The 16,692-nt window shown below is 41.3% G+C and overlaps 1 protein-coding gene across 12 annotated transcripts in view; it reads right to left on the bottom strand.

The window, feature by feature from the left end:
- HUWE1 (HECT, UBA and WWE domain containing 1, E3 ubiquitin protein ligase) overlaps positions 1–12,661 on the bottom strand; it is a 157,333-nt gene extending 144,672 nt beyond the window's left edge. For 7 of the 12 annotated variants that reach the window (XM_027533172.1, XM_027533183.1, XM_027533180.1 and 4 more), the window contains exons 1-3: positions 12,561–12,661; positions 12,264–12,364; positions 5,923–6,059 (exon numbers count right to left, since the gene is read on the bottom strand). The gene's annotated coding sequence lies outside the window, so the exon portion shown is untranslated. Of the gene's footprint in view, positions 1–1,171; positions 1,289–5,922; positions 6,060–6,168; positions 6,740–9,704; positions 9,802–9,915; positions 10,204–12,157; positions 12,240–12,263; positions 12,365–12,560 lie in introns of those variants that run through there. The other 5 variants (XM_027533176.1, XM_027533174.1, XM_027533175.1 and 2 more) reach the window with 5 other exon arrangements.
- Between the last annotated feature and the right edge of the window lie 4,031 nt (positions 12,662–16,692).

Genomic DNA, 16,692 nt, shown 5'->3' with positions numbered 1-16,692 from the left:
TTAAACATGATTTCACATACAGTCCTAAACTGGACTGTAAGTTTCTCAAGGGCAGAGATTAACTCCCCATTCATCTTATGTTCCCAGCTCCTTGTACTTAGAAACACTCAGTGAATGTTTGTTGAACTGAAGAGAAGTTAAGATGTGAGAGAGAAAAAGAAGAATATTAACAACAATAACAACAAAGAAGTCAACAATGGTTTCTAGTTTATTGAGCACTTACTATGTGCCATATACTGTTTTCTATATAATATATGAAATGGTAAAAGTGCTACTCAACTATGTTAACAGTGATGACCATTAGAAGACTCATGAGTTACTAAGGTTACAGCAGAACCTTGAACAAACTAAAACAGTAGGGGGCTGTGTAGCTGGAGGGTGGGAGATGAGGGCAATCAATGTATTGCACATTACCACAGAACTGGGTAAGACCCTCCAGAGGGTACGAATGGGACTCCAAAGGCTTGGCAATGTGAAAAACTACTCTGATGGAAAATTCAGTTATCACTGACCAGAGATTTAGCCTCCAAATGATCAAAGAACAAATATCATTCCTCCTTAACCACAGGCCTGAAGGATCCAGATAGGCTTTGCTTACTGACCATGAGTTCACCACCATGACTGCACATCTTTGAGCTGTTAGAGGAATTAAGTGAAATAGTATGTTAAATAAATTACCATATAACCACCTATACCTTGTATTCTCACATTTAAAACTCACAAATAAGGTATTTTCCCCAGATAGAGCAACTGATAGGTTATTAAGTTAACTTGTCCAAAGGGACAGAACTAGTTAAATTGCCAGAAAAACATTTAAAAACCGAGCATTTATTTTGCCTTTCTTATATAAATTACCCCAGCCAACATATGAAAACAAAATGAGAGAGTTAAAAACACCATTTTGCAACTCCCAATGAATTAACAAAGAATCTAAGCTTTGGGCAGCAGTGGCTGTTAATATGAAATACAGAGGACAGAACATGCTGAACTATACTAAGTATGCAGTCAATAAATTTCAGTCTGTGGGAAATTCTACAGGTCAAATGGCCTGAGTTCTTTAATAGAAAGCATAAAGAAAAAGGAGAAAGAGAAGATACAGATACTTCTTGACAAGACAAACTTGAGTTTTAAAAAATGGACAAAGTAAATCACACTGTCCAGGGACACTCACCTGTATGATTAAAACTATAAAAGAATGCAAAGAAGTGACCATTATGAAGTCAGAATAGCAGTTATTTTCCAGACTGAGGAAGGATGCTGTGATGGGGATGGGCACATGGAGAGGCTTCTATGGGTGAAAAGCAAAATTTTATTTCTTGACTTGGGTGGTAGTAACAAAAGCACTTTAAGATAATTTATTAAACCATAAATTTGTTTTGAGGCGGTTCTCCATATTTGTTTTTTATTTTTCACAATAAAGGGAAAAGACTTTAATCACATTAAAGCTTACATATGCTATTATTCCATTTTGTATGAGTGCCCAGAATAGGCAAATCTAGAGACATAAAATGGAGAAGGCAATGGCACCCCACTCCAGTACTTTTGCCTAGAAAATCCCATGGACGGAGGAGCCTGGTAGGCTGCAGTCCATGGGGTCGCTAGAGTCGGACACGACTGAGCGACTTTACTTTCACTTTTCACTTTCATGCACTGGAGAAGGAAATGGCAACCCATTCCAGTGTTCTTGCCTGGAGAATCCCAGGGACGGGGAAGCCTGGTGGGCTGCAGTCTACGGGGTGGCAGAGAGTCGGACACAACTGAAGTGACTTAGCAGCAGCATCAGCAGAGACATAAAATAGATTAGTGGTTGCTAAGGAAGGGGAGCCTGGTGGGCTACTGTCCATGGCGTTGCAAAGAGTCGGACATGACTTAGTGACTAAACAACAACATACTTTAAATGGATGAATTATATGGTATGTGAATTATACCTCAATAAAGCTATTAATAAAAGTCTAAGACATCTCAATTAAGTCAAAACACACTTTTAAAACAAAACTGGGCTGGAGCCTGAGAGTCCGCATTTCTGACAAGTTCCCAGATGGTGATGCTGATGCTGATCTGGGGACCACATTTTGAGAACCTCTGCAATGAAGGATTCCAAATCTGCTCTAAGCTGAAGGCAATACTAATCAGCACTGAAGAGTCAAGTGTTTTACTGAGGGACTGGGAAAGCAACTCTGAAAAAAAGTTAACACCTGTTGCCAAGCACTGTTCTATCCCATTTGTTCACTGACCATCAATACCACCATCTTCTTGGGAACTTGTCTGAAATGCAAAATATTGCCCCCACCCCAGACCTACAGAATCAAAAACTCCGGGGGTGGGGCCCAGCAATCCGTGTTTTAGCAAGCCCTCTAGGTGATTCTGAACCACTGTTCTATGAACTTTATATGCAGTAACTTAGCTAAACTTCAGCTAGTAAGAAATGGAGTCAGAACTTGAATCCAGGAGTCTGGGTTCCTAATCACTGTGCTGAAAGACCTTTCCACCTATTAAAACTCAATCAGCAGAATGCAGTAATAAAAAATTAGTAGTGGAAGTTTAAAAAAAAAAAGGCAAAGACCAGAAGATGGGAATTTCCTGGTGGTCCAGTGGTTACGACTCTGTACTTTCACTACCAAGGGCCCAGGTTCCCTGGCTAGGGGAACTAAGATCCTGTGAGCCTCGTGGTGTGGCCAGAAAAAAAAAAAAAAAAAAAAGACCAGGAGAAATACACCTCTATAAAGACAGGAAAACAAGAAAACAATTGTAGCAAATAAGGTAATCATCAAAGCAATCTTCCAAACGTGTTCCAAAATATAAGCAGCCACAAACTACAATATACCCAAGCATTTCCAGGGCAATTATCTCTGGTACCTAATTACAAGGACTTAAAATCTGTGATATGCTAAAGATGGTACATAAATTCATGGCAATATGTTCACACTTACCAATCTTTAAAATCTAAATTATACTAAAAAGTCATTCCAGAATAATTTGCATCTCTACTCCTAGTATCTTTTAGTCACTACTTGAAGATTAATGAAAAGGAGAAACTGCTTCCTCTCACCATCTAAGATGATACCATCAGAATCGTAGAGCTGAAAAACAATTTTCAAATTCACCTAGTCCAGTCAGTAATCCAAACTAAATCAATCTACAATATCAATCTCCATTTAAAGAGACATTAATAAGAAGCTGAAAGAAATTCCAATTTTCACATTCTAGAACCAACCTATGTCACCACTGCCAACTTTTCAGGAGAACTAAAATTGAAAATACTCGAGTTAACAGCTCAAAGAACACCTACAGTTGTTTTTTACTCAGAGAGAACCACTCCTTCACTAACTAAAAGTATTTCTATAGCCAAGCTGGTCAACAAGTACATCAAGTTTTAGCAACTCAACCTCTATGACACATCAAATGAGAGGGCTTCCAAAGAATCTTCTGAGCTGAGTTATCCCAGACATTAACATAGAAACATCTGGCAACCAGTCATTGAGGAAAGGAGTCAGAGAACAATATAGCAAAACACCCAATTGCTTGTGACTATCAACTTTACAGGCAGTGAGATCCTTGTAAAGTAGCCAAATATTGTTACAGTTACACATCAGATTTTAACAATTTAATCAAACTGCAAGAGAGGTAACATGTAATGTGAAGGGCAAATGTTTTCAAAGCAACCAATTTTAGCATTTCAGAAATACTTTGAATCCATGGTTGAAAACACACAACAAAAGGAGGTAAAAGAAACAGAATTTCTATTGTAAACTTTGTAACTCTGGAAACAATTCAAATATCTAAATGCCTACTGTGTGCAAAGCTCTGTCCACAAAATCTAGTTATCCTAGTTTCACAAACTCAGGATTAAAAGGTTTAAGGGATATTGTTCAAACTTCTTAGCTACAGAAAACTCAGAACAAGGGTAAATATTTAATCACTATATACAATGTGCTCAAATTATTTTGTTGAACAAGTGGATTTCACTGTAATTCCCCCAAAATCACTTCTTTGATACTTAGTTACTTTACAACTAAGGATCTGATTTCTCCATTAATGAACAAAGAACCAAAAAGCCTGAACTCATGAACCACAGCACCAGTGATTCACAATTATATTTCATCTCAATATCTCAGAAAACCTTTTCTGTCCCTTCAACTCGTAACTGCACTCGTTTTAAAGGTAAGCACAAGTGGCCTTGCTCTTCCTGGACATGTGCTTAAGTCAAAGGCTGGCTGGAGCATTCTAGTTTCCATTCCTTTCCAAGTTCCATTCTCAGGTTTTGACCATGGAAGGGACATTTCGTAGATTTTATGATGGCCAATGCAAAACAAGGAAAGACATGAACAGTTTAAAGGCCTCTATGCTGGGGGAACAGCATTTCCAGAAGGAATAAAATGAAAAAAAAAAAAATAACAGGAAAACTACAGCTGTGTATAACAGCTGAAAAATCAGGATGTTAGTGGAAGCTCTCAAAAATCGTTTAGTATTGCCACTTCAAAAACTATTACAGCCAGAGGAACTAATTACTAAGTCTTAATAGCTTAGAAGTTATGGGTCAGAGCAGCTGAGATACTAACATCAAAGTAATAAGTAGCAACATTGTAAGATAGTATACAGATAACTAAACCACCTAAGGAAATTGAAACCATGATGAAAAACCCTAAAGGCACAATCAGGTCATTATCTAGGAAACATTAGCTTCTTCCACAAGGAGGCCTACTTTTCACATGGAGCAGAAAGCAGGGCCAAGACATGGAACTGAAGTCAGATATCAATTAAATCAGACTCTGCCACAGAAAAAGGAATCCATGACTAGTTATTTTGGGAGAGTGCCTAGGCCAGCAGTATCAACTCCAACTGGGATACAGGAGATTACTGCCATTGTTCCATTATAATGGGGTCCTCCAGGGTCTTTAACCTAGTAAGAATGGGTCAGATACCACCGAGGATGTAATCACCAAATGTGGTGGGAAACTCTACAGGACAATTTCTTCAACAAATAAATGGGAAAGAAAAGAAAAGGGAGGGAACATGTAGACTAAAATAGATTAAGAGATATATCAATCACCCTTTGTGACAAAAGGACTTTCTTTGGATCCTGATTCAAACAAACTAAAATTTGAACACTAGTTTCATATTTGACATTTTAGAAAATCAGGTAACTTTTGAGTTGTGGTAATGCTTTTGAAGTTAGGTTTAAAAGAGCCTTTTACGTTTTAAATACAGTCCATGGAAGTCTCTAGGCCAGAATACTGGAATGAGTAGTCTTTCCCTTCTCCAGGGGATCTTCCCAACCCAGGGATCGAACCCAGGTCTCCCACAGTGCAGGCAGGTTTTTTACCAGCTGAGCCACAAGGGATGCCCAAGAATACTGGAGTGGGTAGCCCGATCCCTTCTGTAGCGGATCTTCCCAACCCAGGAACTGAACAGGGGTGGGGGCTGGTCGCTAACAACTGAGATAGCAGTGAAGCCCTTAAATACAAATATTTTGCAAATAAAAAGAAAACAACAGCAGGGATTTATTTCAAAGTAATCTAGGGGATAGGCTGTAAGGGGCCACAGTGGGTAGAAGTATAGATGAAAAAGAATGGCTGCAAGTTGGTAACTGTTAAAGCCAGTAATGGGGGATCATTATATTATCCAGTTTTTCTGTGTTCGAAAAATTCCAAAAAGAATTGGTTAGGTGTAATAACTTGCAATTTTATTTTTGAATGATGCTTAGGGTGATTTAAAAAAATCATTTACAGATAGAATTCATTTAAACTTTAATTTAGTAATGAGATCCGCTTAAACACAAGAAACAGCCAGTAGTACATCAGATCCAGACAATGGAAGAAACCAAAGTAGCTCAATTGCAGAATGGAAACACATACACCCCAACCATCTCCATTCCAGGAAGTAAAACACAAACATTACCCACAAAGATCCACAAAAACTAACCTAAAATCACAGCCAATCATACTCATCCTGGTGGGAAATCCCAACACTGCTCCAACAGCTTCCTGCACCTTCCTGACCAAGTTGGTCTGCTGGTTCCTCTGGAGTGCTAACCCACTCAGGTCAGACTACCGGAGGACCTACAAAAAAAAAACAAAAACAAAAACAGAGGGAGAGATACACAACATTTATTAGGGTGTGGGGGAGCTAACCATTATATCAATGTTCAAACATAATCACAGTTATTACCTCTTAAGCAACAGCTCTCACACATCAAGTTGCATTTTTTAGGAACTGCTTTGAGGAGCAACAATTCAGAACCAAAGTTAAAGCAATTCTTCTAATCTGGTATTTAGACGGCACTCCTGAAAAAACTCTGCTCTCAATTCAAATGAAAGCACAGGGGATACTGATTATTTTACAGACAATTTTCTATCTTTGCTGAGAACTGACATTAAGACAATTTTAAACTTTTTGTGAAAAACATTGCACACATAAATTATTTTTCACCTTCACACATGCTTTTTGGCCATACTGGGAGACAAATGATAAACACCCTGGAAACTCAGGTTGAACTTTGTCACTGAATGTTAAGCAAAGTTTTTAACTGGTATTGCCACTCCTTCCTCTCTTCTCAGAGATCAACCTAGAATAAATTAAACCTTTTAGGTCACACCTAGATTATCATTCCCATATTTATTCTAGTTCTAAATGACAAAAGTAAAATTGAGGTTTAATTTCTGATCACTGCTAGACTCACTGTGTGTGAAAGTCGCTCAGTTGTATCCAACTCTTTGTGACCCCATGAACTATAGCCCATGGAATTCTCCAGGCCAGAATACTGGAGTGGGTAGCTTTTCCCTTCTCTAGGGGATCTTTCCAACCCAGGGATCGAACCCAGGTCTCCCACGTTGCAGGCAGGTTCTTTACCAGCTGAGCCACAAGGGAAGCCCAAGAACACTGGAGTGGGTAGCCTATCACTTCTCCAGTGGATCTTCCACATTCAGGAACCGAACGGGGGTCTCCTACATGGCAGGTGGATTCTTTACCAACTGAGCTATCAGGGAAGCCCCAGACCCAAGAACAATGGGTTCTTCACATTCTTGTCCTCCAATGAAAAACGGGGAAAATTAAATGACTTCCAAAGCACTTCAAACTAAATAAAGCACCCACTAAAGCGCAAAATCAGTGTCTGTGTATAGTTAATTACTAGATGGTTACCTATGGTAAAATTTTAATACTATGTAGACTTTTCACCATCGTATTTCAAACCCCATTATCCATCCAAGGTAATTAGTAAAAAGCACTTATTTTAATACTGGCCTAATTAAAATATAAACAATAAGGAAAACTACATCCAAATTGAATATAGTCACTTCTATTTAGTGTTGGAAAATATAATCCAGCAAACACACAACAGGAGGTAGTGTATTAAAGAACTGTCAGCAATTCACTTTGGAAATTGATAAACTTGGTACCCCAAACTTCTAAACCCTTTCAGAATTATCCTGCTCAGGTAAGGTCAAATAACAGATCCCTACTCTGATAAGGGAATGGCAACCCACTCCAGTATTCTTGCCTGGAGAATCCCATGGACAAAGGAGCCTGGCAGGCTACAGCCCACGGGGTCACAAGAGTAGGACACGACTTAGTGACCAAACCACCACCACCACTCTGATCTGAAGGACCAAAGAAAGGAGGCAGAGGAAAAGCATTTGAACACTTAAAAACTAGCTAGCAGAAGTTCTCTGTTACTGTGAAAAGTACAGCACCAAATTTCATTACTTTCATAGGGTGAATGACAGGACAGACTACCTTTGAAGGAGTGCAAGAAGGGAGTAGGCAAGGGATGAAACATCCCTTTCAAAAGGTAGAACACTTGGGTGTGGTTCTTGACAGGAACATTATGGCTGGTGGTCACTCCAGGATGGTGATTCTGCACTAAAATTCCTAGACTAGAAGGTCAACTTAAGTGGGAATCACATTCAAACATAATAAACCATTGGAGATAAAAAGCTTGGCCTACAAGGGGGGAAAAATACACAAAAATGATAGGACTGGCCTACCAATATACCAAAAATAAACAGTTCTAGAAATATACTAAATTAACGTTAACTGTTTCTTTAAACAAAAGCCTCTTCTTTCCCAGGTCATAAAACTACCATATGAAACAGATGCATCTGCCAACATATTCTTACACGAAGAAAAAGTTACCACAATTTACTGTATACCTATCATAATCCAGGCACTTTATAAGTTGCTTAATTCTAGCAACTATTAAGAGCTACTATTCCCACTATGCACATGAAAAACTGAGAATCTGAAAAGTAATTTCCCCAAGGTCACAAAGTTTGATGTGAACCCAAAGCATACAGTGTTTCTACCATACCAGGCTGCTTCCCTTGAGTGGAGAATGTTGCTATCTCCTCAATACAGGCAACACTGGGGCTAAAAGAAAACAATGTTGGACATGTAATCTAAAAAGGAAACAAATGATAGGGAATTGTTTAAAGTAACTGTGGAATGGGATGGGAGTAGAATGGGGCAATGATTGTCAAGAGATAATCTATCAAAGCTATTTTATTTTCTAGCACATGGAGGTGGGTAAATGCTGTGGAGCCTAACAAGAGGCTACTTTCTCCCTAGGGGATTCAGCTCCCAGGAAAACAGCATGGGGTGGGGTATGGAAATAGAAGGATTAAGAAATCCTTAATGATTACATGAGAAACATGTAAGAGGTGGTTAGCAGCAAAGAGATGTCCAGACCAAAAGGCCACAGAAACTCAAGAGCAAGACAGGGAAAAGAGGTGGTTCCCAAGTTTGCAAAGGGGATGGCGGGTGAGAAAGGGCAAAAAGTTGGTTTACTGGAGGGTTATTCTCTACAGTCTCTTTAAAAGTTATCTTATCCCTTTTTTGAGGGGAGTGAGTGTTATGATGGGGGGGGGGGGGGTCTAACGGCCCCGAAAACTAAGAAATCACGAAGACAGCAATGATCCAACCATCAACCCAATTCATTGTTCCACCTAAGAATGGTTGAGCAGCAGAGTTGGGAGAAATGAGTGCCCTGTGCTCCGATCAGGGTCAAAAAAACGTGAAAGCTACTATGATTCTATCCACAAAGATGGAATAAATACAGGGAGCAGGAAAGGGTCTCTGGTCAACATCTGTGTCAAGGGGACCGATGGAAGGGGGAGGACGGGACAGGTTAGGGGACCTGGGCTAAGCCCTGCTTTAGCAGGACCGGGGAGGGGGTGACAAGGAAAAGCTTTGACTTTCCCTCTTAAATACGAGCCTCAAATATCCATGTAGAACAGAAAAATTCAATGGGTCGGTGGAATTAGGGGGGAATGGGGAAAGAATGTCAGAGGCATCAAAGCTTGACCTCCTATACCTTAGTTCAAAGACCATGGGGGTTGAGGAAGTAGAGCCTACCTCAAGTAAAACTAGGATTCATTTGTCCCCCCTTTTCCGAAGGAGTGGAAAATCGGGCCCACAAAAAGGTAGTGGGAGGAAACCAACAGTCGTTGGATGGTCCCCTCTCCCCCACTGCCCAATCTCTAACTCCCAACCTTACTCCCCAACGAACTCTAGGACTCCTACCCCCCACCATTCCCAACCCGCCCACTGCAGCGGCGACAACGGAGGCGTTGACCGATTGGTGGGGTAAAGGCGGGCCCACACGAGGCTGAGGCCCGGGAAATGGTGACGCCTCAACCTACTAGAGAGGGGGTGGTCTTCGCCTCGGGTTTGGCTTATTGGCACCTCGTCTTTTCGCCAATCGTCACCTGCTTAACGTCGGGAACCTGAGAAGCGTCACAAACGCCGAGGGCCAACTCCTCACTCCCGGGTCCTGGCCGGACAGACATCAGCTTCCGCCGCCATCTTAACAGCAAGCAGACCGACCCTAGTCACTGCCCCCCCCCCCCCACCCCGAGCCACCTCCGCCACCGCCAACGGATCCCACGAGGACGTAACCGCGCTCCCGCGAGAACTCACCAACTAGGTACAGCACGAGCCGAAGACGCTGCCGCCGCCTCCGCGGCTACTGCAGTCTGTAGCCGAACCGCGGCCGCCTCCGCGCGATCCCGCGATAACCTCGACCCGACGGGAACAGCCAGAGCCCAGCCCTTCCCAGACCCCTCCTCCCACCAAAACCGAAATCGCTACGGCTCCACTCTCACCCTACGCGAAGCAAAAAGCAAATGACGCACAACCACACGAAGAACCGAGGGGCGGAGCCAACCTGCCGCCACCGTCTCCCGCATGCGTCTTAAGAACTATCGCGATAGTACGTTTCCGTCTCTGCGAGACCTTCGAATTCACCGCAGGATGCTGCTCGCGCCTCGCCTTTAGGAAACCCGAGATCTCGCGAGACTTAGGGAACTCTGCTAAAAAGGAGAGAGGCGGAGCTCCATGAAAATGACTGAGAGTTTTCAGGGGAAGGGAGGAACCTCCCGTCCTGCAGGGATCTCGCCTACCACGAGGTTTCCGACCCACTGCGGAGCTGGCTGCCAAACCTCGCGATGACACAGCTCAGCGCCAAATCTCGGCCATGTCCTGAAAACTGCCTCCGCCCCCGATCTAAGGTGTCTAGAGCCTAGTGCTTGAGGAAAATTTAAAAAGTCAACCTGTTTATTCTCACGCTTCCGAGCAGAGCTGTACCAATTACCAACTCCATTCTGGAAGAGGAGCAATAGATCTATTGTTACCTGCCTCCACGAATCACCTATTATTTTGGACTAACATAAAAGACGTTCAATCTCACAATAAAGCACGCAAATGCAAACAATGACATAACATTTTTTGCCCATTAGATAAGAAAAAAAAATTTAAGACAGATAATATTCAGACTCTTTCCCTCGCCGCACTGCAGGCTACTGAATCCATCTTAATCTAACTAAAAGCTCATATCGTTAGTTCTAGCTCCAAAGCCACAAATTTTAACTCCAGAGGCTTTACCTTGGCATAGCCAAAAGATCCAATAAAGTGCTTTTCTCCAAACAAAGAGGTCTGCCCTCTTTGGAAAATTCAAGCTTCCAAGGGGGAGTTGGCGGGGAGTGGTGGTGGGGGGGGGGGGGAGTGCGTGCTTGAAGCTTTTAATATGGCAGTTTTTCCACGTCTAGCCAACAATGTTTCTCCAATAAATCTTGGAATCCAATTTGGCTCGATTTGTGGGCTTTCCTATTGTAATATATTATTCTGTCTATTCTAACTTATACATTGTTTCTTTAGAATACATTTTAACAGCTGGTAGTACAAATACCCCATCCTTATCTTTAAAATATTTTCTTGGTTATTCTTAGCAATCTTTTTTTCCGGATGAACTTTAGAATCATATTAAATTCCAAACACTTCGTATATTTATTGAAATTGCATGAATCGTATAAATCAACACAGGAAAAAAGGACATCACTACAAAACTGAGCCTTCTTATCCAGAAGCATGGTATCCCCTTTTCCATGTATGCAAATGTTCTTTTATTACATTCCTCAATAAAGTTTTGTAGTTTACTTCTAGGTATTTTTACTCGTTTTTCTTGCTATTGCGAATGGGCCGTATTAAATTTCCAAAATGCTTACTGTTTACAGACTATTGATATTTAGTTTTGTAATCGGATAAATAAAAATATGTTCAACTTCACTAGTAATCAGGGAAATGCAAATAAAAACAATGACATAACATTTTTTGTCCTTGAAATTAACCAAAATTACAAAGATTGATGATAATTCGTGTTGGCACAACTGTGGAAAAATGGGCACTCTCGCATAACATTTAACAGTGTAAATTAGTATAGCCTTTTGGAAAGAGACAATTTGGACGGATCTATTAAAATTCAAAACGCATATACATTTTGACCCAGCGATTACTCTTCTAAGAATTTCTCCTACAAAAATACTCATACATGAAATATATGTACACACACACACACACACACAAGCCCATTCATTATAGCATTGCTTGCAATAGCCCCTTCCCTCCCCCAAAAGGGAAACAAGCCAATGTACATCAATCGGGAAATGGTTAAATAAACTGTAGTACAATCATACAATGCAGCCGTTTATAAATAAGATAAATTTAAATTCCCTGATATAGGAAGATCTACAAGACATATTGTTAAGTTTTTAAGAAGCAATTACCCGAAATGAATATGTGTGTGTGTGTAGTGCCATTTAGATACCAAAACCTACATGTACGACGCCTAGTAGTTACCCGCGAAGCCTGCCTGCCAGCCCCTCACCTTCCCCCTCCTCTGAGGCCGCGTTCCTCGAACCCCTGGGAGAAATGCCGAAGACCCGGTCTTTACTCCCTCTCTAGGGCCACTTGGCCACGACTAATGCCGGTACCTCGCATCCCCACTGTCGGCCACTCTCTCGCTGCACTGCCAGCCGCTGCCGGGCTGCCCCCGAGGATGCGGCGAGCTCTCACCACTGGCGCCGGCCGAGGCCTGGGGGAGGGGAGAGAAGGCGGGGTTGAGGGAGGGCTGAGGCAGGCCGCCGGGCCCCTTCATCAGCCTCTCCCAGGCTCCCCGAGGCCGCCACCTCCGCTCTTCGGCGCAGGGTCCCGTGGGAACAACCCCAGCGAGAAGCCTAGGACTGCCGCGAGAGCAGAGCCCGCCCCCCAACCCGGAGGAAGATGCTCACCTCCGCGGCACTAGCTCCGCGGGGCCCGCAGGAGCGTGCCGTGTCCGCGGCCCTGTTTCAGACCTGCTCCCCTCGCTTACCCTCCGCGGAAAACCTCCCCCTCCGCCTCTCCTCTCACTCGGTCTAAGGCTCCTCCTCCAGCTCGAGAAACCCCGCCTCTGCCCCTTGGGAAGGCGCTCCCTCAGCGGTGAAACCGGGTGCCTTGGTAGCGATCGCGCCTGAGCTAGGCGCTGCAAACCCAACCATAAAGAATAGTAGGGTCGCTAAGGAATTTGGATTTGATTCGAGGTACGATGGAAACCGCTGAAGGGTGACGTGATTTGATTTGACTAACGTTTAAAAATTAATCTCTCCAGCTGCCTAGCGAAGAACGGGGGGCGAGAGGGTAAGAGGGGACACAGTGTGGAGGGCGCCTATCACAGCGAGTTTACACGGGTAGTAAATCCTTAGAACACTTAATTCAGGAACGTAATGAGTCCTCAAAAAAATTCTCTATTTCTCCTTGGTGTTATTTGGGGTGAGAGTGAGATTGGCAAAGAGCTTATAGAGGATCTACATCTGTGAATGCATAGCAATAAAAAGGATCAGGTAGGAGTTACCTCTATTAACCGTGCTTTTTCTGGAGTGCAGAATAAAATTGAAAAGGGAGAAGGGAGCTTTGACTCGAAACTCTAGATACTTCTGTAGGTTTGAATTTTTAGCTAAAAGCATATATTAACTCAGTACTTTATAAAGTATAGAGACAAAAGCACTATCTGAGGTACTCTTTAAAATTTAAAATTTTTAATTTATTTTTAATTGGAGTATAATTGCTTTACAATGTTCTGTTGGTTTCTGCTGTACAACACGAATCAGCTGTAAGTAGACATATAACCCTCCCCTCTTGCCTCCCTCCTACCCCTCTACAAGTATTCTTGAGACATAGAGGAAATAAAAATTGTAATTTTACCCTCTTGTTCCAATTCCAACCCTCCAGAGCAGTGGTTCATGCCCCAAATTGAGAATCTGATGAACGTATCCACTGCCTGCCAAATATATATATTTAGACATAAACTTTTGTGTATAATCTCAGCATTATGGAGGCTCTTTTGAGATAGACTGACCTATTAAATATACTTACAATGCTATTTTAATGGGTGGCTGTTATTCCATTGTAATGCTAATTATTTAAGCAAGACTCAATGTTTGTGGCTTTTTTAATTGTAAGAAATGCAAACATGAAATTTGATGTAACTAAATATTTGCATATTTCTGAGACTTTTCTTAAGGAGAGATTTGTAGAAATGTAGTTAGGATCCCACCAGAAATATATGAGAATTCCAGTTTATTCAAATATTCCCATACTCTTGCCAATATTACCATTATAGTTTTCAAAAAGCCTTTTAATAGGGACTTTGATTTTGAAATTTTTATTTATTTATTTATTTTTGGCTGTGTTGGGTCTTATGCACCAGCTTTCTCTAGTTGAGACAAGCCAGAGCTACTCACTGCAGTGCATAGGCTTCTTATTGTGGTGGCTTCTCTTGCTGTGGAGCACAGGCTCTAGGTGCTCCGGGCTTCAGTAGTGGCTCCTGGGCTCTAGAGGATGGGCTTAGTTGCTCCTTGGCATGTGGAATCTTCCCGGACCAGGGGCTGAATCTGTGTCCCCTGCATTGGCAGGCAGATTCTTTTCCACTGAGCCACCTTGTGTGCTCCTGCTCAGTCGCTCTCAGTCGGGTCCAACTCCGCGACCCCAAGCACTATAGCCGGCTAAGCTCCTCTGTCCATGGAATTTTTCAGGCCAGGGACTTTGATTTTAATTCCATTCTCTCACAGCATCTACATTAATCTCTCACAGCATCTACATTAATTCTGATACTTCATCGTCTCTACTCTTGATTCTAACCCTTACATTTCTATTGTCAATTCCTAGGCCCCACAAAGTCTAGTTCCCCAACTCCTAATTCTAAAATCCCACATACCTAACAACTCTAGTTTTAATTTTAGTCTGGAGCCCCCTTTAGTTCTCTTGCCAACTCCACTCCTTTTACAGTCCTAATTTCAACTAACATCTAAACACACACACACACACACACACACACACACACCCCTGTTGCTTCTTTTTTAAATTGTAGACTATTCAGAAATTATATGAAAGCATAAAAAAGATACAACCCAGGGACTGAACCCACATCTCCTACATCTCTAGCATTGGCAGGCAGATTCTTTACAACTTAGCCACCTGGGAAGCCCCTATGCATTATATATATATATATATTTTTTTTTTCTAATAAAAAATATCATAGCATGTTATTTGATAACCTAGTGAATATTTGTCATGTCATAAAATGTTTGTCTATAACATAATTTTAATGGCAACATGAAGCATTCCTTTCTTTAATGTGTAATTAGCTTTTGTTCTTTTTTCATTTTAAAATGTTTGCCTGATTACACATGAATGAATACATTGTTGCCAAACACTCAAAACAGAAGAACATAAAGTTCCTCTTATATACACATATAGAAATATTGTTTCATTTTTTACTTTTTAAAAATCTGAATGTTCTATTTTATGTATCATTTTAATTGCTGTATTCACTTACTATGTCTCAAAATCTTTCCATGTCGGTATGTATAAATCTGCCTCATTCTTTTACATACTGCACTGCTGCTGCTAAGTCACTTCAGTCGTGTCCGACTCTGTGTGACCCATAGACGGCAGCCCACCAGGCTCTGCCGCCCCTGGGATTCTCTGGGCAAGAACACTGGAGTGGGTTGCCATTTCCTTCTCCAATGCACGCAAGTGAAAAGTGAAAGTGAAGTCGTTCAGTCTTGTCCGACTCTACTCGACCCCATGGACTGCAGCCTACCAGGCTCCTCCATCCATGGGATTTTCCAGGCAGGAGTACTGGAGTGGGTTGCTACTGCCTTCTCGGACATACTGCACAGTAGTCTGTTAAATGAATGTACTAGAGTTATTGGTAAGTCCCTGATGGCTCAGTTAGTAAAGAATCCCCCTGCAATGCAGGAGACAGCCTGCAATACAGTAGACCAGGGTTCAATCCCTGAGCGGGAAGATTCCCTGGAGAAGGAAATAGCAACTCACTCCAGTATTTTTGCCTGGAGAATCCCATAAACAGAGGAGCCTGGCAGGCTACAGTCCATGGGTTGCAAAAGTTGGACACAACTTGGCAACTAAACCACCATCACCACACCTATTGATAGATATAAATTATTTTCAATCTTATACTGTTACAGTACTTTTTTTTTATAGTGCTGCAATGAAAAATGTGTACATGCTTTTTTGTGCATATGCTAAAGTATTTCTATAAGATATATATGAAGAAGTAAAATAGGTGGCTCAAACAGCACATTTTGGAATTTTAATAGGTAATGCCAAACTGCCATTCCAAAAGACCCAATTTACACCTCCAGCAGCAGTGAATAAGAATAACTATTTCCCTAAATTTTTATCCACGCCGGTATTAATTAGTCATTTCAATGTTGTACCAATGTGATGGTTGAAAAATGTCTCCTTATTTGCATTTCCCTGATTATTATCGAAGTTAAGGAGTGTTTTCATATGTTTGTTGGCTATTTGCTTGTGTCATTTTGTGACTTTGCTTATTCATATCATTTATCTGTTTTCCAATTCGATTGTTTGACTTATTATTAAATTATGTAGTCTGGATATGAGTATTTGTTACAAGTGTTGGAAGTTTTTTTTTTAATTAGAGGATAATTGCTTTCAATGTTGTGTTGGTTTCTGCTGTACAACAATGTAAGTCAGCCATACATACTTCCCCTCCCTCTTGAATCTCCCTCCTACCCAACCCCCACCCCATGGTGCTGGAAAATTTTTTGCAGACTTTCCTTATTTTTAAACTTTGCTTTTGGGATCTTTTGGGGTTATAGATGTTTTAAATGTTGGTGTGTTCAAATTTATCAATCATTTCTTTCATGGCTTTTGCATTTTAAATCTTGCATAAGAATACTTTTCTACTCCAAGATTAGAAACATTGTTTCTATATTTCCTTGTAATATTTTAGAATTTTATAGATTTAACTCTAATTTGGGGGGATTTTTTTGGTAAATATTTTTCTCAGTTATATGTTCTAACAATGGTATGCTTCATAGGTGAATATCATTCCAC

The sequence above is a fragment of the Bos indicus x Bos taurus genome, chromosome X, assembly GCF_003369695.1.
Source record: "Bos indicus x Bos taurus breed Angus x Brahman F1 hybrid chromosome X, Bos_hybrid_MaternalHap_v2.0, whole genome shotgun sequence".
Classification (NCBI taxonomy): Eukaryota; Metazoa; Chordata; class Mammalia; order Artiodactyla; family Bovidae; genus Bos; species Bos indicus x Bos taurus.
Note: the sequence above shows the minus strand (reverse complement) of the source record. Positions and strands in the feature narration are given on the sequence as shown.